This window comes from Dipodomys merriami, unplaced genomic scaffold (assembly GCF_024711535.1).
Source record: "Dipodomys merriami isolate MVZ:Mamm:240054 unplaced genomic scaffold, mDipMer1.0.p SCAF_28, whole genome shotgun sequence".
NCBI lineage: Eukaryota > Metazoa > Chordata > Mammalia > Rodentia > Heteromyidae > Dipodomys > Dipodomys merriami.
Genome location: NW_027204270.1, coordinates 11,280,756 through 11,304,077, shown reverse-complemented (window position 1 = coordinate 11,304,077; position 23,322 = coordinate 11,280,756). Strand labels below are relative to the sequence as shown.

The following is a 23,322-nucleotide window of genomic DNA, read 5'->3' as shown; positions in this document are numbered from 1 at the left end:
AGAAAGAAAAGAAAGAAAGAAAGAAAGAAAGAAAGAAAGAAAGTAAGTGCTGGTGCTGTCTCCTTTGGGCTGAGGCTTGGGAGGAGGGTGCAGGCCAAACTAGTTCTTGGGCTCATGTGGCCCTGCTCCTCTGACCCCAAGGCGGATCTGCTGCTACTCAGAACTTGTACACAAGAGGAATCTCAGCTCTTGCCCACACCACACCCTAGCTGGCACATGTGAGGAAGCGACATGTCAGGGCCCGTGGTCCTGCAGAGAAGGCCATACTTCTTCCCATGTTAGGCTCCTGGGTGTGACTGCCCTGTGCCAGTAGCGTCTGCCATAGCCTGCCCTGGGCACTGTGGATGATCGGCAAAAGTCAGTTGGGTCTAGCGTGCACATGGATGTAGGAGGGGGATGCTAAGGATTTCTGCTTCTTGTCATTCAGACCTGAAAACACTAGCAGAAATGAGGGGTGTGCATGTGAGAGGAGCTGAGATTAATGTAGGGAGCTCTTGTTGATGCCCGTGTGTTTATGCTGGTCAGTGCCCGTTTATTCTGTATATTGTATCTGTGGCTCTATTTGTGTGTTGGTGTTTTAATCATCTGATGACTCTTTCTGTGCATTTGTATGTCTGTCTGCTTGAATGTCATTCTGCCTATACCCGGGGTCTGTGATCCACGTTAGTATTCTCCGTGTGTGTTGGCATCCGGGTCCCGCTCTCTCTTTCTTAGTCTCTCACCATTCTGTTGCAGGCCTCGGGCACATGTGCGCATGTGCAGACATGTACACGTGCCTATCAACTTTCTAGGGCCCCAAAGCCTCCAGTCCTGAGATCTCTCCCACCCTCTTCCTCTCGGTTGGACTTGAGGTGGGGGCAGAATCAAAGAGGGCAGGCAAGCATGGAGCCCAAGACAAGCAGGGCCAGGACCAGGCCGCCATGAAGGCCCTGCCTCAGCTTTCCTCCAAGCAAGCACTAAGCCAGAGCCTCGGTTACATGTAAACACCAGCTGTGTCAAGACAGCGCAGCTTCTTCTAGGTCAACAGACAGCTGTGGGGTTGCTAGGCAACCGCCTGGCTCCCCCCTACTCAGCCCCCCTCCCACTGTTTCTACCTGCAAACCTTCTGCTGGCTGCCCCCACCCCACAGGGCCTCCCCCTCCATGCCAGTTAACACAGCAGGGGCTGAGGGGGCAAGGAGGGGGGTGGTTAGGGCAGCTCTGGGACTGGGGATCCAGGTAGGGGAGCATTAACCCTGCCTGTGCCACTACCTCCTCTCCCAGTTCTCAACGTCCTCGGTGTGCCCACCTCAGCCTGCCCAATTAGGACTGGACTGCAGGGCTGCCTAGCAGGTCCTGAGAGGAGGGGGACCCACCAAGGTGCGGGGGGGGGGTGTCTGCAGAGCAGCTGGGAGCAGGGGAGGTGTGCGATCACACCAGCACATGGTCAGGGTAAGGAGGGGGGTGTAGGTGGGGGTGCTGGGGGGTTCCTGTGGCCACGCAGGGCTAAGTCCCCTTTGATTTCCCCTGTCCCGCCCTCTCCCAGGATGGCCGTCCCACTTCCAAGAGAGCACCTGCGCTGCCAGCTGCCGGGCCCTCCCGGTGCCAGCGCCCAGGCCCGCAGCCCCCCCCCCCCCCCCAGCCCTGCAGATCAGATCCGGGAGGACTGAGGCTCCAGGCCCACTCGAGGGCTCAGGCTCTGCGTGGGCCGCGTGGGCCGGGCTGGGCACCGGCGGGAGCCGCAGGAAGGAGTGGGAGGAGAGCGGCCGACGGGGGGCAGCTGTGGGGGCAGCGCGAGGCCGCCCATTAGTATTCGGGCCCGCGCCGCGTGCCATGGCAACCGTCCCCCCCCTCCGCCGGCCGGGCCGCCCCGGGCGCAGTGCGCACCTCGCCTCCCACAGGTGGCGGCGCGCACCGGCGGCCACGCGCACGCGCACGCACGGGGCACGCGCGCCGCAGTCCGGGGGCGCGCGCCCGGGGCACCAGGTGCTCCGGAGTCCTCGGGCCCGCCCCCGCGTCCTGACACCGATGGGCGTGTCCCCAGGTGCTCCAGAGGCGCCCCGAGGGAGGGGGGCGCAGTGTGACCCTCGGGCCTCGGTCTCTGATCGCCCTTGAGGGCTTATGCCTGCCTGGCCTGAGCTCACTTGCCTCTATCCCCCAGAGCATGTGGTTCTGAGTGCCATTGCCCAGAGGTGCCAGTGTCCCTACCTGTCTGTGCCTTTGTGTGTCGGTGTTCCAGGCTGTGCTTGCATCTGCTCTTTGTTTCTTGTGTCTGGATGTGCCTGGCGTGTGTGTGTGTGTGTGTGTGTGTGTGTGTGTGTGTGTGTGCACACGCCTTCGGCCCTCAGTGTGTTTGGGGCTCTGAGTTTTCCTCTAGAGAAATAACCTGGGTGTGTCTGGATGAGTGTGCACGTGCCTCAGTACTGAGCATGCCTGCGAGTGTATGCTCTGTGGGTAGCTACTTGTGACACACACACACACACACACATACACAATCTGGCATCCTTAGGTACTTTTGGATGGGGCTGTGCGTGTAGTTTTGTGCTTGTGTGTTGGGTCTCTGTGTTTGTGTCATTGTGCCCTTAAGTGTGTCTGTGTCCAGGGACTGCTGGCTCTTTGCCCTCCTGGGCTTCACTCCCTGCTGCCTGAGTGAGCCCACACCTGCTCCCTGAGCATGGGCCCCTCCCCCCACCTGGCAAGGACAAGGAAGGACAGAGGCAGACAGACATGGAGGAAGAGACAGAGACATAGAGGGGGATACAGAGCCAAGGAGAATGAAGAGGTGGAGACCCAGAGTCATGTGATCAGCTTCATAGCCCAAGACCCAGAAGAGAAACAGATGCCAAGATCCGGACATTACAGAGAGGGACACCCAGAGCCACACAGAAACCCAGAGTCCGGAACTGCTGAAACAGAACAGAGATCAAGGATGTGGCTCCCCGGCTTCCCTCCCCCTCTCCCCTTCCCCCCTCCCCCTCTCCCCTTCCCCAGCTTTCCAGCCCCAGCTGGCCTCCCCCACAAACCCAAAGCAGAGCTGTTCTGGCTATGTGAGTGGACCCCAGCTTCCTCCTCACAGCTGCTCTGTGTGTGTGTGTGTGTGTGTGTGTGTGTGTGTGTGTGTGTGTGTGTGTGTGTGTTTTCTCGGCTGATGCCTACCTTGCACACCGCCTTCCACCTCTCCCTTGCTGTCCACATTTTCACAGGCCTGGGTCATGGCCATCCTTACACCCAGGCCAGTCGGGTCACACTTGTCTCACCCCAGACACACATCCTGAGCCTCTGTCTCTCAATCACACACTCACATGGCGCCAGAATACCCAGCACAGGGCTGCAACCCGGGTAAGCCACTTATGTCCTAAGCTCTGCCAGTCAGCCGCTCACCCCTCAGCAACTCTCCAAGGGCTCCAAACTCCGACCAGAGAGAAACATACTACCAACTGTGTCCGTTCTAGCAGACTGGATGCTGAAAGGCAGGGAGGGCCCTGTGTCTGTTCGCTATTTGACATAGTGCTTGGGCCAGTGTCTGGAAACTCGCAGGGGAACAGGCAGTATGGCTGGAATGGAGGTTTAATGGAGATTTACCCAGCATCTGCAGCAGCCATTCCAAGAAGCCATAATAACTTGCAGGCCCTGAGTGAAAGATACTCCTGGATACTCCAGTGTTCAGACACATTAAATATGGGTGTGTGCACACAGGTGGCTGCTTGTGTGTGAATACTCAGCACAATGGCTAGATTAGAGGCTCAACTTTGGCTGCCCATTTAGAACCATGTGAGAGCTTTGAAAATTCCCAATGCCCAGGCCCCACCCCAGACTGAGAAAAGCAGAAGTTCCTGGGGCAGGGCATGGGCACCAGCAATGGGAGTCTATTAACTACCGCTCTTGTTGAATAGACTGGAAAACTCTGACATGGGCTATTGGTTGGGGAGGTTGATAGAGTTTTCAGTTTCTCTTTCCTGGTAGGGATTGAACCCAGGGCCTTGTTCAAGACTGGCAGATTACTCTACCAGCGAGCTGTTACATCTCAGTCCTTAAATTTTCGTTTCAACAGTAAGCCCGGGGGCCTGGGGCTCATACCTGTCATCCTAGCAACTAAGGAGGCTGAGATCTGATAATCACAGTAGGAAACCAGCCAGAACAAGAAAGTCTGAGACTCGTACATTGGATACCACCAAAAAGCTGGAAGTAGAAGTGTGGCTCAAGTGGTAGAGTGCCAGTCTTGAATGAAAAAGCTCAGGAACAGTATCCAGGCCTTGGTTTCAAGCCCCAGTACCACACAAAAACAAAACAAAATAAAAAAGTGGTACAGTGAAACACAGATCCTGAACCTAACTGCTTGAAATCTGGTGTCAGCATAAGATGTCTTTGCAAAGTAACTTCTATGCATTTGAACTTCCTGTCTGCAAAAAAGGAATAATAATGGGTAACAATGAAGCTCTGGGCATTGTTGTAGACACAGAATCAGTGGTTTAGTATGTATGGAAATTGTTAAAAACACCTAATGTGAAAAAAATACAGTATAATTGTTTTACTATTACTATATTTACTATTATTGTATGTCTACCATTATAATGATAGTACTGAGGCTTGAACTCAGGGTTTGGGTAGTGTCCTTTAGTATTTTTGCTCAAGGCAGACACTCTTAAACCACTGATCCACTTGCAGCTTTTAGATAATTAGAGATGCATCTCACCAGCCAAGAGCTGGTGGCTTACCCCTGTAATTCCAGCTACTCAGGAGACTGAGATCTGAGGATTTCAGCTCAAAGCCAGTCCTAGCAGGAAAGTCCCTGAGACTCTATCTACAATTAACTACTAGAAAAACTGAAATGGTACTAAGCTTCAAAGTGGTAGTGTGCTAACCTTGAGCAAAAGACCTCAGGACTCGGGGCTGGGAAGGTGGCTCAGTGGTAGAGCACTTGCCTTACATGCTCAAGGCCCTGGGTTCGATTCCTCAGCACCACGTAAGAAAAAAGCCGGAAGTGGCGCTGTGGCTCAAGTGGTAGAGTGCTAGCCTTGAGCTGAAGAGCTGAGGGAAAGCACCCAGGCCCAGAGTTCAGGCCCTATGACCGGACCCCAAAAAAGAAAAAAAGAAAAAAAAGACCTCAGGACTGCACTCAGGCCCTGAGTTCAAGCCTCATGACTTGACAAAAAAAAAAAAAAAAAGTACTCTTTACCTGACTTATGTAACTGTAACCCTTCCCTTCTGTACATCACTTTTTTTTTTTTTTTGTGGGAGTGGGGGTGTTGGGGGAGGGGGAGTGTCAGTTGTGGGGTTTGAACTCTGGGCCTGGGCGCTGTCCCTCAGCTCTTCAGCTCAAGGCTAGTGCTCTACCACTTGAGCCACAGCGCCACTTCTGGCTTTTTTCTGCTTATGTGGTGCTGAGGAATCGAACAGGGCCTCATGCATGCAAGGCAAGCACTCTACCACTGAGCCACCTTCCCAGCCCGGTAATATTTTTTTGTTTTTTGTTTTTTGGTCTCACGGACTTTCTGGCCTTTCCAGGCTTGTTTCAACCTCAGATCTCAGCCTCCTGAGTAGCTAGGATTACAGGGATTACAACACTGAGTCATCTGTGCCCAGCAACATTCTTTTTTTTTTTTTGGTGGTACTGAGGATGGAACCCAGAGCCTCCAGCATGCTAGGCAAATGCTCTATTATGACTACTGATCTACATACCAACCCTGCATTTTTTTTTTTTTTGTCGGTCGTGGGGCTTGAACTCTGGGCCTGGGTGCTGTCCCTCAGCTCTTCAGCTCAAGGCGAGCGCTCTACCACTTGAGCTACAGCGCCACTTCCGGTTTTCTGGTGGTTTATTGGAGATAGGAGTCTCACGGTCTCTCCTGCCCGGGCTGGCTTTGAACCGCGATTCTCAGATCTCAGCCTCCTGAGTAGCTAGGATTACAGGCGTGAGCCACCAGCACCCGGCTCAACCCTGCATTTTTTATTAATAAGTTTTTTATTGTGAAAATTCTATACAGAGGGTTGTAGTTACATGAGCAAGCACATTTCCTATCCCCTGATTATTTTTACTACAGAATGTATTAACTTGTTTTTATTTTTTGACAGTATTTTTTTTTTTTTTTTTTTTTGCCAGTCCTGGGGCTTGAAATCGACCTATGCACTGTCCCTGGGCTGTTTTTTTTTTTTTTAAATTGTTGTTGTTTTTTGCTCAAGGGTAGCACTCTACCACTTGAGGCACAGCGCCACTTCCAGCTTTTTGTGTTTATGTGGTACTGAGGAATCGAACCCAGGGCTTCATGAATGCTAGGCAAACACTCTACCACTGAGCCACATTCTCAGCCTTTGTGACAGTATTGTAGCTTGAACTCAGGGCCTAATGCCCTCCCTTCCTCCCTTCCTTCCCCTCTTTCCTTCTTGTGCCAGTCCTGGGGCTTGAACTCAGGGCCTGAGCACTGTCCTTGAGCTTCTTCTTCTTTTTTTTTTTTTTTTGGGTCCGGTCGTGGGGCTTGAACTCTGGGCCTGGGAGCTGTCCCTCAGCTCTTCAGCTCAAGGCTAACGCTCTACCACTTGAGCCACAGTGCCACTTCCGGCTTTTTTCTTTTTTCTTATGTGGTGCTGAGGAATTGAATTCAGGGCCTCATGCATGCAAGGCAAGCACTCTACCACTGAGCCACCTTCCCAGCCCCCCCCCCCCTTTTTTTTTAATGTTAGGAAGAAGTGAAAGCTTGGAGTAAATCTTTGGGCCAATCTACTTCTGCCACTTTCCATGTGATACTAGACAAGTCTCTCTGAGATCACAATTATTCCAAGTCTATGATGCTGTTATGTAAGTAATTATTATGAATAAAACATCCCAAGAAGTATTTAATAGTAGAAAACCCTAGATAATCTAGAAGCCACCTAGCTTTGACACAATCTGAAAACAGGGGTTGCACCCTGGCTATAGTGGGACCCTGCCCTCTGAACTGAGCTAATTAGAGCAGCATAGTGACCCTTGTCCCTGTCCCACCCACCTGAGAGCTTTGCTACCTTTTCTCAAAGGTCTCAGAGCCTAAGGGCACAATGACCTTCTACCCCCAATCAGGAGGCCAGATGTGGTCTCTAAGACATCTGAACTATCCTTGCCGCATCCTCAGCGAAGACTCCTCCCCTCTTATGGAGGGGGTGTCACGTGACCTCCCATTCTCCTGTTGACCCTGCTCTTCTCTCAGGGAGCTCCGTTTCCCCCAAGACTCTTTCATTACCTTTCCACATCCTTCCTTTTTATTTATTTCTTGGTGCCGGTCCTGGGGCTTGAACTTGGGGTCTGGGTGCTGTCCCTGAGCTTTTTTAAATTTTTATTTAAGGCTAGTACTCTTACCACTTGAGTCACAGCTCTACTTCCAGCTTTTTGGTGTTCATTGGAGATGGGTCTCACAGACTTTTCCTGCCTAGGCTGGCTTTGAACCTGTAGCTAGGATTACAGGTATGAGCCATCAGTGTCCAGTCCATATTTTGATTTGTCAGTCATGGGGCTTGAACTAAGGGCCTGGGCACCACCCCTTTGCTTTTTTGCTCAAATCTAGTGTTCTACAACTTTGAGCCACAGCTTGTTTTGGTTTTCTGGGTTTTTGTTATTGTTGTTGGCTGAGAGCCTGAACTCTGGGCCTGGGTGCTGTCCCTCAGCTCTTCAGCTCAAGGCTAGCGCTCTACCACTTGAGCCACAGCACCACTTTGGGCTTTTTCTGCTTATGTGGTGCTGAGGAATCGAACCTAAGGCCTCATGCATGCAAGGCAAGCACTCTACCACTGAGCCACCTTCCCAGCCCCGGTTTTCAGGTACTTAATTGGAGATAAAAGTAAGTCTCATGGACTTTCTTACCCAGGCTGACTTCAAACCATGATCCTCAGATTTCAGCTTCCTGAGTAGCTAGAATCCTAGCTACAGGTGTTCAGCACATCCTTTTTTTAAAAATTTTTTTTTTTTGGTCTGGTCGTGGGGCCTGAACTCTGGGCCTGTGCGCTGTCCCTCAGCTCTTCAGCTCAAGGCTAGTGCTCTACCACTTGAGCCACAGCGCCACTTCCGGCTTTTTTCTTTTTGCTTATGTGGTGCTGAGGAATCGAACCCAGGGACTCAGGCATGCAAGGCAAGCGCTCTACCACTGAGCCACCTTCCCAGCCCTCAGCACATCCTTTTGTTTTGTTTTTTTTGGTCAGTCGTGGGGCTTGAACTCTGGGCTTGGGCGCTGTCCTTGCACTCTTCAGCTCAAGGTGAGCGCTATACTGCTTGAGCCACAGCACCACTTCCAGTTTTCTAGTGTTTTATTGGAGGTAAGAGTGTCACGGACTTTCTTGCCTGGGCTGGCTTTGAACCGCAATGCTCAGATCTCAGCCTCCTGAGTAGCTAGGATTACAAGTGTGAGCCATGGGTACCTGGCCATCCTTTGTTTTAAGGACCCTTCCTGCTGAGCTGCACTTACCTCCCTGAACTCCTACTTTCTTCCTGAGTCCTCTTCCATACAACTCCTGAGCTCTAGCACACAAGGCCCTCCCCCTTTATTCCCCTTCTTTTAGACCCATCTCAGATTGAGCCACAATCTTTTCCACCACCTCATCTCCTCAGCCCCCAGGAAGCCTCACCTTTAGACTGAACCCTCATTTCCTTGGAAGCCAGTTCAGCTCCGCACCCCACCCCCAGCCTACCCAGGTCCTTCTGCCTCCTCAGCAATTGCTGAACACATTCATTTTTCTCCCTGCAGGCAATTCTTGGGGCTGCAAACCAGCTTCTCTTGGGTTGGCCCATCCCAGCTTCCTCTGATGGGTTCTCTGAACCCCCTCCTCGCTCAACGGGCCTTGCCAAAAGCCCTTCCCCCTCCAGGAACACCAGCAGTGTTGATTTCAGACAGACCCAACTGTGGCTTCCACCTCCCGGCCACCCTCTCCCATCTCTGGGCCTTGGCATTTTTTTTCCCCTCCTTTTGTTTTTCTGCCTAGCGCCCTAGGCTTGGCTTTTTTTTTTTTTTTTTTTTTTTTTAGCTTTCTCTTCTGTGGAGCCCCTGGCTCTGGCCCTCAGGGGGGTTTTACTGCTTCCTACTCCCACTTCCGGCTGGGCATGGATTGTCAGTGCTGCAGGCTGTCTGTAGAGAGGAAGGATAGGCCAACGTCTTCATCCTGGGGACGTCTTCATCCTGGGGACGTCTTCATCCTGGGGACCTGTGGAAGGGCCTGAGCAGGTGGATGAGTCTTCCCATCGTCACAAAGGCTGCAGTATTAGGGGCTGTGATATACTATCCTCCAGCTTCTCCCAAGCAGAAAGGTCCAGAAGATAGGAGCCCCCTTAGATCAGGGTTCTTTTGTCTACCCCAAGGCCTGGGCCTAGCTGGGGATAGGGGGGTATCAGGGATGCTAGGCCACATGAAGCTGTCTTTTGGTGTCTTCATGGGCAACACTGAAGGATCGGGAGAAATCACATGAGCAGAGGTTTAACATACAATGGGTCATGGGAAAACGCTAAAGATCATGAGACCAAAGTGGCCATTGTTTGAGTAAGGGCAACCAAGAGCTCCCCTAAAGTCAGGGAGAGGAAAGCAGTTCAGTTTTTCTAGACCTAGCATTTGGGGTTCAGAATGGAAAGAGAAAGGTGAAGAGATAATGGGCTGACTGGCACGGTCATTCCCTGGGTTGTGTTGACACACGCGAGCTTTCTGTGTGTGTTAAGTTAGGGGCTTTGGGGGCAGAGGAGGCCCAGGATCTGAGGCAAATGTGAGACATGTAGCAGTCCCAGGGGAAAAGAGTATGAAAAATGTTCTTGACTCAGAATGGAGTGTTTTACAGGTAGGTATACCTGAGCAAGGAAAGGAATGTGGAGGGCCTGGTCCCGTACTGGAGTTCATATCTGTAAATCTAGCTGCTCCAGGAGGCTGAGCTCTAGAGGATCACAGTTCAAAGCCAGCCTGCTAGGAAAATCTACAAGACTCCATCTCCAGCCACAATAACTAGCAAAGCTGGTGCTCCCACCTCTAATCCTAAATCCTAACTACTCAGAAGGCTGAGATCTAAGGATCAAAGTTTGAGGGCTGGGAAGGAAGGTGGCTCAGTGGTAGAGTGCTTGCCTTGCATGCATGAGGCCCTGGGTTCCATTCCTCAGCACCACATAAGAAAAAAGAAAAAAGCCAGAAGTAGCGCTGTAGCTCAAGTGGTAGAGTGCTGGCCTTGAGCTGAAGAGCTGAGGGACAGCGCCCAGGCCCAGAGTTCAAGCCCCACGACCGGAACCCCCCCCCCCAAAAAAAAAAAAAAAAAAAAAAAGGATCAAAGTTTGAAGCTAACTTGGGCAGGAGTATCTGTGAGACTCTTATCTCCAATTAACCACCAAATAGAAAAAAAAAAAAAAAAAGCCAGAGTAGAGCTATGGCTCAAATGATAGAGCACTAGCCTTGAACAAAAAAAGCTCAGGGACAGGGTCTGGGACTTGAGTTCAAGCTCTAGGATCAGTCCAAACAAACAACAACAAAGAGCAAAAAAAGCTATTAGTGTGGCTCAAGTGGTAAAGTACCAGCTGAGCAAATACAGAGGTCTTGAGTTCAAGCTCCCCCACCCTGGGGGCGGGGGGAAGGAAACAAAGAGACATTGGGCTAAAAGGCCAGAGACACAGAACAAATGAAGGCAGAGTCCTGAGACCAGGGCTGGAATGAGGGGGGTCTAGAAGAAGAAACTCAAGACCAGGCACATGAAGGAGGCTCCTTAGGGAGAATCCAACCCCCACTCCTTAAGTCCTAGGGCAAAATAACGATCAAGAGGTAGAATTTTCTGGGGCTGGGAAGGTGGCTCAGTGGTAGAGTGCTTGCGTTGCATCCATGAAGCCCTGGGTTCGATTCCTCAGCACCACAGAAACAGAAAAAGCCAGATGTGGCACTGTGCCTCAAGTGGTAGAGCGCTAGCCTTGAGCTGAAGAGCTGAGGGACAGCGCCCAGGCCCAGAGTTCAGGCCCCACGACCAACAAAAAAGAGACAGAATTTTTTTCACATTTAGGGCAGAATACATGGACCAGGGGTCAGGGAAATCCTGGGGACCAAACCAGTCTGCAGGGGTGTGGGGGGGTGGTAATGAGGGGGAGGGTGTCAAAGGCAGGAAAAGTCTGTAGCTTACAGTGGAATGGGGGAGAAGGGGAACCCCAGATTTCAAGCAGATGTCAGATGTAGCAGGGAACACATGTAGGTATTTCAATTCCTCTGGGGAACCGGTGGCTGGTGACAAAACCCAGCTGTGTCCCTCCTACTCCACCCCCCTCCCCCCTTCACAAGACACAAGTGGTTTTTTTTTTTTTTTTTTTTGCTTTTTTTCATTTCTTTTTAATACAAACTTGGATCTTTGGGTGTGTCCTGCCAACAGAAAGCAACAACAACAACAGAAGAGAAAACCCAAGAGTGAAAAATAAGAAAGAAAAGGGGGAAAAAAAAAAAAAAAAAGCTCCCGTAAGAGGTTCTTTTCCCTTCCCCCCACCATGCGAATTTGCACACCACGGGACCACAGCAGGTTTACAGAATGCAATATACAATCCACGATTTATAATAAAACAGTATATACAATAAATAGGATATTGTTCATTTTTGTCAAACGACCTGTAGATAAATTTCTCAGTGCATACTTGCAGGGGCTCTGGACACTTTGAGGCCCCCTCGCAATCTCTTGCACACGCACTCTCTCTCGCTCTCTCTCTTTTTTTTTTGTCTTTTTCTAAAACTGTGTTTTTGTCTTTAAGTTTTGTACATTTTTAAAAAGTATTTACAATTGCTGGTTTTGTGCAGAAAGGGCTCACCTTCGGCTTCTGCGTGGAGGAGATGGGCAGGGAGGGTTAGGGTTGGGGTGGGGAGCAAAGGGCAGGCTTTCCTGCCAGAGGACAATGTGGACACGAGGAGGGGTCTTGGCGTTGGTTTTCTGAAAGCTGTAAAGAAACACAAGAGAAGAGGCAGAAGTCAGCAGCAGGCAGACACTGAACATTGAGACCAGGAAGACTAAGAGTCCCCCTCCCTCCCGTGTGCTCCATTCCCACCAAGATGCTGGGAGAAGCTAATCACATTGTTTCTTCCCCCAGATCTAGCTCCCACATGACTTTGGGACTACATGTGGCCTTCTCTGAGCTCAATTTCTCTCTGTAAAACAAGCATGCGAATCAAGCGCCAGTGGGTCACATCTGTTACCCTAGCTACTCAGGAGGCTGAGATCTGAGGATCACTGTTCAAAGCCAGCATGGGGAGGAAAGTCCCTGAGACTCTTATCTCCAATACACCATCAAAAAACCGGAAGTAGCAATGTGGCTCAAGTGGTAGAGCGCGCACCTTGAGCTGAAGAGCTCAGGGACAGTGCCCAGGCCTAGAAATCAAGCCCCATCACCAACAAAACAAAAACAAACAACCAAGCATGCATAAGCCTGCACTAAGAAGTGATGGCTGGGCTGAGTGAGGTGTCAGGGTCCCAAGCAGCAGGCTTGTAAAGAGCTCTGGCTCTTGGAGTTAGGCATGACTGAGTTCGAATGCAAACACCACCATTTAAGGAAGCTCTGGGACAGCAGGGTGGCTTAGGCTTCTGTGAGCCTCAGTTTACTGATCAGTAAACTGATTCAGGAGAGTGAGGCAGAAGAACTTTCAGTGTTAGGCCAGCCTGGACTACACAGCAAGACCTTGTCTCAACACAACAAGTCCAAACAAAAACAAAACACTAGGGGGTGGGGGGATGGGCATTACAACTACCCCCAGAGGTTTGTTGGCAGGATTCAGTGTCTTAAGGCAGACAAGGCTGAACACAAATGCACAATAAATGTATTACCACTTGCTATTATTTTTCCTGGAGCCAGTCGGGTTCTCCCAACCTCAGATTCCTAATGTCACAATGAGTTCATTTACTAATTCTTTTCCCCACCTAGGCTGTTGTGAGGAACACAGCAAGGAGGAGGACAGAGTCGGCACAGCACAGCTGTGAGCCACTGCTTCAATTTTCTCTAAATCCAACCTTTTCCTAGCCTACCCATGCCGTTCTGTTCCTTAGAGAGTGAGGTGATGAGGAAGTCTGTCTGAATGAAGAAAGAACTGCCCAGCAGGCTGCCACCTGTGTTTGGAGGAACGCTGCCTTCCCGAAGCTCCCAAGTCCCCCACGAGCAGTAGACTGGGGTATCGTCCCCTTCCTAGGCAGCCCCAATCACCTTTGGGAGACCTGATTTCCCTATCCAGAACCCCCGTCACACTAGACCCTCTGGATTCACAGCTTTACGCCGTGAGGACTGAGCTGCCCAGAACAGGGTCGGCTTGGTTAATGCCCTGGTCTGCCTGCCACTTCCTCAAGATTAGGGGCAGGGGTGGGGGTGCGGGGTGCTAAAAGTGCCTCCTGAGCCTCCTCTGCCAGCCAGCCAGCCACCGAGCCATCCATCCTCCCGCCGGCCACAGGAGCCAGGAGGCGACAGGAGGCGACGGAAAGCTCTCCTCGCTTGTACTTTCTTGGCTTCCCTTCCAACAGGCCACATTGACATTCTGCTCAGCCTCAGCTGCTGTCTGCTGGGCAGTCAGCCTGGGGACGACTTTTGTCCCAGGGCTGGACTTGCCAGGACACCCCCAAGAGCTAGGGGATGGGGTGGGCTCTTGAAGGGCAAGGGCAGCAGCCAATCCTGCTGACGGGAGCAGGCAGTGGCAGGCACTGCGACACTGGCAGGGTCCATGGTGAGCGAGGGGAAGGGTATCTATGAGGTGGCCCTTGGGGTGGGAAGCAAAAACGTAGCTCTTGGTCTCTGCAATGAGGGTGAGAAGCAGGACCAGCTGCAGAGATTAGGGGGCAGGAGGACGCTCTCTGGGGTGCCAGGCTGGGGGTGGGGCTGAGGGCCTCTATTCAGAAGCTGGCCTCATTGCAGGTGAAGGACAGTGGCCAAGCTGGGTAACTAGCGAGGGGAGATTTACGGTGGGCCGTTCCAAACACTCTGCACATCAACAGTGATGAGCCTCAGCTTTTCCCCCAAGGGCCTGGGGCAGGAAGAGAGGCTCTGCACAAATCCCTGCCTCTCCCACCCCCACCAGCCCTCAGCCACTGCCAGTGACCCTCTCCAAGCCAGGTCTCCATGGTGATCTCAGCCCAGCAGGCAGCTTCTGCCAGAACCTTCCTGTGGTGCCCGCGGCCAGGCAGCAGGAGGCTTTCTCACCCTCTGCTAAGCCGCCCAGTGCCCGGTGCGTCTCACCTTCCTCCTCCCTGCGCCCTCCCAGATTTCAGGACTTGGCCAGCCACAGACTCTGGCAGAATCTGGGAGAGGATAGGAGGTGGGGAGGGGGAAAAGGGAGAATGCTATGGCTGTGTAGAACTCACATCTCACTAGACTCAACTGTCTGTGTAAGAGACCCAAACGCTAAGGTGCCAAGCCTGGTGTCGGGCACTGGAAACAGGGCAGAGCAGAAGACTGCTCTGGTCCTGCCTTTGAGAGGCTCATGCAAAGCAGACCTACGACCAGGCACTTTATGCAGGGAGATGAAGAAGAACCAGGAGCAGGGGTACCTAACAATCTTGGCAGAAGGTATTGTGGCTCTTGGTTCACTGTTGAGCACAGTGCCTAGCACACGGTGCTCTCAAATGTGTGGACTGAATGACAGAGCGATGACTGATCAGAGGCAGGTCAGCATGTCAAGGTCCAGCTCAGCTCCTGCACACCTCCAGGACGCCTCCTTAGAGCATCCTGTTACCATAGCTACCGGTGTACTTGTCATTCTCTCCAGGGCACAGGCCTGCAGGTGGTACCTCTGTATTCTCAATCCCAGCATGCACCTGGCCCCAGAACACCAACCACTGTTCCTAAGACTTAACCTTTTAATGGCTCTACAAGGAACCTCAGAGCCACATTCCACCAAGCTGTCATGTCTAGAAGTTTTCAAATCTGAGGTACCACAACCTTCAGTGCCTCTTGCCTGGCAGTGGGAGTTAGGCTTGGTGGGCTCTAAAGAGTAGCTGGCAGTGGGAGTTAGGCTTGGTGGGCACTAAAGAGTAGCTGAGTTGAAATGCAAAGGACTGTAGAGGATAGACATCAGGTGTCCCAGAGAGCTGGTCTCTCCCCAAAAGAAGGCTACACTTGTGCATTTACTTAAGCAACAGGCAAATATGCATTCATGTTCACTCTCAGGGCACATGCTAACGTTTAACTTACACTAGTCTCTGCCTTAAGAAGAGGGGAGTTCAGTGACAAATGAAGAGTAGAAAGCAAAGTGTATGAGAATGAGATGAACTCACTGTGTTACCAAGATCAAGGCCCTTCCTGCATCTGGGCCTCAGCCAGGCGCCAGTGTCTTACACCCGTAATCTTAGCTACTCAAGAGGCTGAGATCTGAGGATTGCAGTTTGAAGCCAGCCCAGGCAGGAAACTGAGATTTTTAATCTCCAATAAAGTACTTGAGAAAGCTGGAAGTGGCACTGTAGCTCAAGTGGTAGAGTGCTAGCCTTTAGCAAAAGAAGCTTAGGGACAGTGCCCAGGCTGAGTTCAAGTCCCAGGACCAGCAAAAAAAAAAAAAAAAAAAAAAAAGGGGGGGCTGGGAAGATGGCTTAGTGGTGGAGTGCTTGCCTTGCATGCATGAGGCCCTGGGTTCAATTCCTCAGCACCACATAAGACGAAAAACTGGAAGTGGCGCTGTGGCTCAAGTGGTAGAGTGCTAGCCTTGAGCTGAAGAGCTCAGGGACAGCGCCCAGGCCCAGAGTTCAGGCTCCACAACCGAAAAAAAAAAAAAAAAAGGGGGGGGGGGAAGCTCAAACAGGTAATGAGGGGGATTTTTTTTTTTTTTTGGATCTGGTCATGGGGCCTAAACTCTGGGCCTGGGCGCTGTCCCTCAGCTCTTCAGCTCAAGGCTAGTGCTCTACCACTTGAGCCACAGCCCACGTCTGGCTTTTTTCTTTTTGCTTATGTGGTGCTGAGGAATCGAACCCAGGGCCTCATGCATGCAAGGTAAGCGCTCTACCACTGAGCTACCTTCCCAGCTCCATGAGGGGGATCTTGAGGAGCCAAGATGGTCTTCCAAGGACCACAGCTACCTGAGTGACCGGCCTTCCAGTATTTCCAGGCTGTCAGGCCTGAGCCACCTAAACACAGAGATGATACCACTTCAGGGTTCAGACTACACTTGACTGGCAGAAATACCATCGGGGCCTGGGAATGTGGTTTAGGGGTAGAGTGCTTGCCTCACATGCATGAAGCCCTGAGTTCGATTCCTCAGTACCACATACATAGAAAAAGCCTGAAATGGCACTGTGGCTCAAGTGATAGAGTGCTAGCCTTAAAAGCTCAGGGACAGTGCCCCAACCCAGAGTCCAAGTCCCAGAATTGGCAAAAAGACAAAACAAAACAACCATCAGGTAGTCCATGAGGTCTCACAAGGAGGTTCCCAACTGGGGAGGGGCAGGATGCGGGGTTCTCAAGTTTTTTTCTTTTTTGGTTGCTTGTGAGGCTTGAATTCTGGGCCTGGGCGCTGTCCCTCAGCTCCTCAGCTCAAGGCGAGCGTTCTACCACTTGAGCCACAGCGCCACTTCTGGCTTTTTTTTTTTTTTTTTTTTGTCGATCGTGGGGCTTGAACTCTGGGCCTGGGCACTGTCCTTCAGCTCGTCAGCTCAAGGGAGTGCTCTACCACTTGAGCTACAGCGCCACTTCCGGTTTTCTGGTGGTTTATTGGAGATAGGAGTCTCACAGTCTTTCCTGCCCAGGCTGGCTTTGAACCGTGATCCTCAGATCTCAGCCTCCTGAGTAGCTAGGATTACAGGCGTGAGCCACCAGCGCCTGGCCACTTCTGGCTTTTTCTGTTTATGTAGTACTGAGGAATCGAACCCAGGGCCTCATGCATACCAGGCAAGCACTCTACCATTGAGCCACCTTCCCAGCCCTGTTCTTTTTCGTTTTGCTGGTCCTGGGAATTGAATTCAGGACCTGGACAGTCCTTGAGCCTCTCTTGAGCCACAGAGCCACTTCTGGCTTTTTTTGTTTATGTAGTATTAAGGACTCGAACCCTGGGCTTCATGCACGCTAGGCAAGCACTCTACCACTAAGCTACATGCCCAGCCCCTCTCCCTCAGTTTTTTTTTTTTTTTTAAACAGGGTCTACTACTGGCCAGAGGCAGTCTTTAATCTCTGGCTCTGCCAGTCACTTCCCATTCTTCATCCGCTGCTGGGCACAGAGATTTAAAATGCTAGTGGGACCCCACAGAGTTCACATCCATGGACATTTGTGTCTGTCACACCCCAGAGCATCATATTCCCTTTATACCTGCCCCCCCCCCCACAGAGCTTTCCCTCTCTCCCAGCTAGGGATATCTTATATGTAAAGTCGGGGTCATCAATTGTATGTGTTGGACAGGTAGATGAAATGGGGTGATCCTTGGCTCTACTGTTACCTGCTTTGATGACCAGGTGGCTGAGTCCCTAGATCAGTCTAGACCAGTCCCCTGTAAACTAGCCCTAACTGTACCTATCAGTTTACTTATATGACCCTTGCCCACTCGCCACTCCTCTTGTATGATTCTCCCATTCTCCATTCTCATCTTTGACTCGTTAGAATACAGACACATTCCCTGACCTGTCCCATCCCAGGAACAATGAGACACTGGGGTAGGGAGATAGTAGCAGAGATGAGTAAGTGGCCAAAAGGGTTTGATGGCTAGTGAGGACATTCCCAAGAAGGGCTGTCACCATGCATACAGGGCCAGAGACTAAGCGTGTCTGGGGGGAGGTGAAGTCAGGGAAAAGACAGGAACTGGCAGGTGGGAAGACCACGGTGGATAGGAGGGGACAGCGCAGGCCAGGGAAGTAGGAAAGCAACAGGGCACCTTCAGGAAAGACCCCTCCCATAATAGCGTCCTCACTCCAGATTTTCTCGTTGGGCAAGGAAGGGCGAGTGTGAGAGAGGTGGGGCTCAAGGGAGGCGATGCCAGGACACAAGCCCTGAGTATCTTCAGCACCAGGCGGGGAAGACTGGCCTGTATTTTGCAGGCAAGGAGGCTGGAGAGGAAGGATTGCAATCCAAAGGTGTGAAGCATGGAGTTGCAGGAGCAGATGTGCTTTAATCAATTCATCCAATAAATATTTTAGGGGCTCCAGACACCAGGCATCTAAAAATACTGAACAATAAGCACTTTGGCGGCTTGGTGGGGAGAATGGACTCCAGTGGGGGAGGGGTGGGTGGGCTGGAAACCCTCACTGTGGAGTAGGGCTCCAGGCTCTGAAGTCAGGACCCATTTCTGGCCTCCAGGGAAGGCCTTGCTGCCTGCCCCACTCTGATGGCTCAGGAGAGTGGCAGAGTCCCTTCCCTGGAGAGTGGTGACCACGTGAGAGTTTTTAATGAATCCCTGCTTCCAGGCTGGAAGTCCCCCGCGAGGGCAGGGCCTTGCCCATCTGCTCAGCAGTGCCCTTAGCACAGGACACTGCCTAGCCCCGAGCAGGGTTCAGTTCCTGGGTGCTGAACACTGATTCCCGCACTCCCCCACCCTCTAGGCCTAGACTCAGGGCAGCACTTGCTGCAAGGTTTATAATGAGAAAGCAGTGGGCAGAGTGCCCCGGGGGGAAGATCGGGACATATTACAAATTTACAAAGAGTTTTCGGAGGACTGGTGAGGCTGACCCAGGTCAGTTTTGAGGCTAGGTCTTATATCCCCAGGCTTCGGCTTCTCTGGGGTAGGGCTTATCTTACCCTAGGTCCTCCTTCTTCCCAAGAGTGTCTGAGGCAAAGAACTTAGGGATATTTCAACATCTCCCTTCAAAGACCCCATGCCCATGAAATATAAGGTCCTTTTTAGAGGGCAGCAGGCCACAGAAGCTGGAGGACTAGATCTAGCCTGAGCGAAGGCCCATTAAGCTCAGGAGGTGTGCGAGGCACACACAGGCTGTGGGGAGGTCTCCATCCACCCTCCGCCACCCACTGACTGCGTGCTTGCCGTGAGCCAGGACCCTGCTACGTGCTTCCTTCACATGTAATCTCCTCTAATTCTCATCCGAGATGCAGAGCTGCGTGACTCAGTACTGGGTCACCTAGGTGGTATGGAACCACGTTGTGCACACAGGCCTGTCTGTGACTACAGGTAGGCCTTTAGCTATTTCCCTTCAGGTTTGCTCTGGGTTGTGGGGTGCTGGGAGAGAAGCAGGAACGGGTGTGTTTGTGCAGATGGTATTTCCAAGAAACAGGGTGCTTAGAACACGGCCTGGAATATACACAGCTGTGAGAGGGGCAAGAGAGGAAATGGAGGGAGGATGGCCTCAGAGCAGGGAAGGACTGGTTGAGCCATGACGTGAGGCTTCTCACTCAGAGCCAGAGGCAAGATCAAGTGACCTCTCAAGGATTCGAGACAGAGAGACAGGACTCTGAGCAGCCAGGCCTGGCCCATGGTTGAGCACACCTGCTGACCCCGGCTGGATGTTGGCCTTGGAAACCGTCTCCTACTCTGGTTAGGGCCCAGCTGGTGTAACCTTGGAGGACCTGTGACATTTCTCTTGGCCTCAGTTCCAGTCCTGAGAGGGAGTAGGGAGGGGAGAGAGGCACCAGAGATTCTCAAACACCTAACAGGTCCTCCCTACCCCTCACCCCTGCCCCGAGGGTCTGTTACAGCTGGCTGGTCTTTAGCCTATAGGGTCCCAGTATAGTCAGTCTGCCTTGATTTTCTTTTGTCAGTTGTGGGGCTTGAACTCTGGGCTTGGGTGCTGTCCCTGTGCTCTTTAGCTCAAGGCGAGTGCTCTACTGCTTGAGCCACAGCACCACTTCCGGTTTTCTGGTAGTTAACTGGAGATAAGAGTCTCATGGACGTTCCTGGCCAGGCTGGCTTTGAACTGCGATCCTCAGAGCTCAGCCTCCTGAGTAGCTAGGATTACAGACATGAGCCACCAGCGCCTGGCCTTGCTTTGCTTTAACAATTTCTGTGTGGGCCCAAGGCTTGTCTCCGATGATGAGTCTCCTGTCGCTTTCCTGTCAGCCACAGTTCTCAAGCCCAGCCATTCCCAACATTCCCTAGTCTCCTGACCTTTCATCCTACACTGGCATTGCCAGGTGACCTGCCTGAAGTGCTCTTCCCTGTTGCCAAAGCGTGCCTGTTCTTCAAGGTCAAGTTCAAGTGAAGTTTCTTCCACAGACTCACAAAATCCAACCTGTCAGTTTGAAGACAGGGAACCGGGAAGTGGATCAGAGAGGAAAGGAGCAGCCCAGAGAGACAGGAGTGCGTTCGTTCATTCCAAATCTGGCTCCACCATTTACTAACTAAGATACCCCAGGCAGGGTTCTGTCTCCTCCTTTCCTAACCTCTCTGAGGGGTTGCTGTGGGCAGTGGCACACAACGGGGCAAAGGGCCCAGCACAAATCTATGTCCCTTTTTTCACTAAGGAGGCAGAGGGATGACTCCTGACCACTCACTGCCTGCTGCAGTCCTTGACCCTCTCAGCAAACACTTCCTTCCAGGTGTTTCTAGTACTGGAGCATGAACTCAGAGCCTGTGCTCAACACCAGTGCTCTGAGCCACAGCTCCACTTCTGCCTTTTTGGTGGCTAACTGGAGATGAGTCTCATGGACTTTCCTGCCCAGGCTGGCTTTGAACTGAAATACTCAGATCTCAGGCTCCTGAGTAGCTAGGCTTACAGGTGTGAGCCACTGGGACCTGGTAGGGCTTTTGTGTGTTGTGTGTGTGCACACGTGCGCGTGTGTGTGTCAGTCAAGGGGCCTGGGCACTGTCCCTGAGCTCTTTTGCTCAAAGCTAGTGCTCTACTTGAGCCACAGTGCCACTTCCAGTTTTTGAGTGGTTAATTGGAGATTAGAGTCTCACAGGGACTTTTCTGCCTGGGTTGGCTTTGAACCATGATCCTCAGATCTCAGCCTCCTGAGTAGCTTTCAGGCATGAGCCACCGGCACCTGGCTTGGCATGGCTTTCTGCTTCCAGGTTCTTTGTGTACTTGTTTTAAGCTTCCTTGGGTAGACACGGAACTGGAGGCCAGAGACCGTATCTGCTTTGTTTCCCCAGCACCTGGCATTGAATGAGCTGGGTGAGGCTCAAGATTCATGGGTAAGCTGAATTATTGCTTCCCTAGTGCCCAGTGTCAAAGCTGCTCACTGTTGGCGAGGGAGCGTGGCATTGTCTTCTCTGCTTACGCCTTCTGTTGACGATGTGACTCCCTCTATTAATTCTTCCTCACTACTCCCCTCCCCATCTCTCCCCACCCTTTCTCACTGCCACCCCTAGCAATGGACAGGGGAGTTTGGGAGCCATCTTAGCCGGAGCAGGGAGTCTACCATGCTGGTCCAGGTTCGCTCTCTGCCTGTCTGAACTACTGCAATTGGCCTCCCTATTTCAACATCTGCCCAACTCCACTGTGCCCCACACTCCAGCCGAGAACCTTCTCTTCAGTGGTTCCCTGCGTGCCTTGATTTGAATAATTCAAACTCCTTGCAACGCCCTGTCTGCCTTGCTTTCATTTAGCTTTAGTGTCTTCCTCTCATTTCTTCAGAGCTGAGCCTCTGCCTGCCTGCCTCAAGGCTGCACCCACTGCTGTTCCCTCTGCCACAACTCGTGTAGCAGCTTCGTCCCCTCGTCCTTCGGGCAGTAGCCGCAAGGTCTGGGCAGTCGGCTGCAGGTTCTCATAATCCCCTGGCTTCCTTTTTCTCATACTGCCCTTCCCACGGCTGTAGCTACCAAATGTTCCGTGCCATCCTGCTTAGTGTTTTCCTCTAACCCAAAGCTGCCTGAGGACCAAGTGCCTCACCTGTGGTGTTCACTCTGGTGCCCCAATGGTTGGCAGGAAGGGGGTGCTACGCAGATGTCTTTGGAACAACTGCATGCATTGGCTTGAGGACAGTGCTGTTAACTCGCAGCCCTGGGTGGGGAGCAGGGCCAGAATGTGGGGCTGGATGGCATCCCAGTTCCTCCTGTGTTCAGGCCTCACTGGGTGGTTCCATTATGCACTGCACTGAGCTGTGACCTGCCCAAACACCAAGCCCCCACACCCGTTCATTTTTCCCAACCAGAGCCTGGGAGGAACAGTTTTTGGATTATTCACATTTCTGGATTATCCATGAGACATCTTCCCTCCAGTGAGAAGGATCAAGAGTTTGACATTTTAAACCCTAAGCAGCTTCTCCCAGACCTGCTTCAGATCTGCGGCTCTGCTGCTTGCAGTGAGAGGCATGGGGAATGGAAGGCCATTTTAATCTTGGCCTGGCTGCATTAGGAAGGAAAATCTGCTGCCAAAAGAGGGGAAAAAAAGGAAGAAGAAAAAAAAGAAGTTGGATCCATTGTCTCTGCCATGCAGAGTGGTAAAAGCCTAAGAGACGATTGAGGTCAATTTCCTTGAGCAGATGGGGAAACAGAGGCAAGAGAGGGGCAAGAGCTTGATTAAGAGCATGTAGCAAGCTGGTGGCCCATTGGAGCCTGGTCCTCCCCCAGGTCTCTCGCGCCCCAGTACTGTTCTGTGTCACTCAGGCACCAGGGCAGCTGGAGTCTAGCAGAGAGTGGGTAATAAGTTCCCATTGACTTAACTTCAGGACCCTGAGTCACTCTGGCCTTGAATGGCCTCCTCAGAGCAGAAATGGGGCTTTCCGGGAGGCCAGCCCATCCATCCCCAGGAAGGGAAACTCTCTGGAGGCTTTGGAGTAACAAAGACAAAAAGTGAGGGTCTCAGACCTGTCCTCAACTCACCTCACCTCACTGCCAGTTACTACATCTGGGCCTTTTTTTTTTTTTTTGTCATGGAGCCTGAACTCAGGGCCTGGGCATTGTCCTTCAGCTCTTCAGCTCAAGGTGAGCACTCTACCACTTGAGCCACAGTGCCACTTCCGGTTTTCTGGTGGTTAACTGGAGATGAGTCTCATGGACTTTCTTGCCCAGGCTGGCTTTTGATCCATGATCCTCAGATCTCAGCCTCCTGAGTAGCTAGGATTACAGGCATGAGCCACTAGCACCTGGCTTCTGGGCCAGTTTTGTGACAGGTTATCTGTTGTCTAAAAATGGAGCTAGTTGTGGCTGAATTCTGAAATAGGTTGTGCGTATAGAATACCATTTCTTCAATCTATTCCTTTTGGTAATTTGGGAATATTTTCTCTGATATTCCTTTTCTAAAATGCAAAATTTTTTCTGTGTGTGTGTGTGTGTGTGCGCGCGCGCACACACACACACACACACACACATTTGAACTCAGAACCTTTGTACCCTGCCTTAGCTTTTTTGCTCAAGGGTGGTGGTTAAGCCACACTTCCACCTTCAGATTTTGGTTGGTTAATTGGAGACAAGAGTCGGAAGAGTTTTCAGTCTGGGTTGGCTTCAAACTGTGATCTTTCAGGTCTTAGCCTCCTGAGTAGCTGGGATCATAGGAGTGAGCCACTAGCACCTGAAACTACCTTACAATATTTAACTGGTCACTTAGAGATGCGTTTGC

General features: G+C 51.8%; 1 protein-coding gene across 5 annotated transcripts in view; it reads right to left on the bottom strand.

Moving 5' to 3' along the window:
* Nucleotides 1-11,649: 11,649 nt before the first annotated feature.
* The window catches only part of Ahdc1 (AT-hook DNA binding motif containing 1), a 70,369-nt gene continuing 58,696 nt past the window's right edge, over nt 11,650-23,322 (bottom strand). For all 5 annotated transcript variants that reach the window (XM_070037524.1, XM_070037520.1, XM_070037525.1 and 2 more), the window contains exon 7: nt 11,650-11,862. The gene's annotated coding sequence lies outside the window, so the exon portion shown is untranslated. The remainder of the gene's footprint in view (nt 11,863-23,322) is intronic.